Consider the following 2,096-nt stretch of genomic DNA (forward strand, 5'->3'; position numbering starts at 1 on the left):
CGCCTCATAAAATTTCTGAGTTCTTCAGGGAACCAATTTCTTTTTTTTCTGAGACCAAGTCTCCCTCTGTTGTCCAGGATGGAGTGCAGTGGCGTGATGTTGGCTCATTGCAACCTCCACCTCCCAGGTTCAAGTGATCCTCCAGCCTTAGCCTCCCAAGTAGCTGGGATTACAGGCATGTGCCATCAATCACAACTGGCTAATTTTTGTATTTTTAGTAGAGACAGGGTTTCGTCATGTTGGCCAGGCTGGTCTCGACCTCCTGACCTCAAGTGATCCACCTGTCTCGGCCTCTCAAAGTGCTGGGATTACAGATGTGAGCCACTGTGTCTGGCCAGCAGGCCTTTTAAACCCCTTCAGACTAACAGCAAAGGAAAACTATTGAGGGTTTATTGAACTGGCTTCTGTCCCCTCTGATAGGCCCAGGAGATTTGAAATTGTCAAGAATTTCACTTATTTTCATTCCTCACAGATCATTTCTACAAAACTAGCTCCAGCTCTCATTTTATAGTTGTTACCCCTGGGATATTAGCAATAGGCAAAGAGCTGTCCTCCCCAGGTTTTAACGAGTAGAAATAGGAAAACTCAGGAATTTAGAGGTGGATGAACCTGGACTGTGTTTTCACCTGTACCTATTTTGTTTTCCCTTTTTCTTTCCTCCTTCCCATTCTAATCCCAGCATTACTAGTAGTTAGCAAGTTAGCTAGACCGAAGCCCATTGTAAGGATGACTTCTCCTTTAGCAAGAAAGTACCTGCTAGGGACAGTCCAACTTTAAATACTGTGTTTTATTGTCAGGTGACATGAGCTGAGGTTTGCTTCAGAAAATATGGCGACTTCATTTATAAGTGGACTCACACCTTCCCCAGGGGTCTAGCAAGGCCTGTTTCACACTCTTTTTTTTTCTTTTTTTTTTGAGATGGAGTTTCTCTCTTGTTGCCCAGGCTAGAGTGCAATGGCGCAATCTCGGCTCACCACAACCTCCCCTTCCCAGGTTCAAGTGATTCTCCTTCCTCAGCCTCCCGAGTAGCTGGGATTATAGGCATGCTAATTTTGTATTTTTTAGTAGAGATGGAGTTTCTCCATGTTGACCAGGCGGGTCTTGAACTCCTGACCTCAGGTGATCTGTCCACCTCGGCCTCCCAAAGTGCTGGGATAACAGGCATGAACCACCACACCTGGCCCGCCCATTGTTTTTTTTTTTTTTTTTTTTCTTTCACTGTATAGGAAAGTCTTCTGCCAGACTGCCCATTTTTTTTAAGGAAGAATGCCAGCCTGTGTCCATCTTGTCTTCATTTTCGTAGTGTATGCTTCACATCCCATGAAAGCTTGTAGGGGTTCAGCAATATAGAGGCTAATAAGATGAAAGACACCTAAACAAACATCTCCAGTCGGAACCCTGATGGTAACCTTGCCCTCAGGTGTTCTCACCTGGCATTGGAGACAGGCAATTACCTGGAATATAGATGTTGTCATTTTAGCCGTGGTCATTAAAAGCGATGTCCAATTTCTTCATCTATAAATGGCAACAGTACTGCCACCTGCCCAGGATTATTGCTGTTATAACTGTAAAGCCCCACACACGAGAGCTGTTCCAAAGCCAATCCAGTTGCAGGCTCTTCAACCCCGCATAACGGATGAGGAAATAAAGGAATGTATGCATGACTGAATGGATAAATGAATGCAATGGTTTATTTTCAGTATGAATGGAGGGATGCACCAGCTCAAAGTCTGTAGGATTTTGCAGTCTGCAATGTGCTTTTTTTTTTTTTTTTCAAAGATGGGGTCAGCTGGGTGTGGGAGCTCACACCTGTGATCCGAGCACTCCAGCACTTTGGGAGGCAGAGACAGGAGGATCACTTGAACTCAGGAGTTTGAGACTAGCCTGGGCAATATAGTGAGACCATCTCTGAAAACATAAAATAAAGAGACCAGGTCTTGCTCTGTTGCCCAGGCTGGCCTCAAACTCCTGGCTTCAAGCAATCCTCCCACTTTGGCCTCCCAAAGTGCTGGGATTTACAGGTATGAGCCATTATGCTCAGTATTTATGTAGCATTTAAAAAAATCTTTTTGCAGACCAGGAATACGAGATTCAGA

Source organism: Cebus imitator, unplaced genomic scaffold, assembly GCF_001604975.1.
Source record: "Cebus imitator isolate Cc_AM_T3 unplaced genomic scaffold, Cebus_imitator-1.0 Scaffold28, whole genome shotgun sequence".
NCBI lineage: Eukaryota > Metazoa > Chordata > Mammalia > Primates > Cebidae > Cebus > Cebus imitator.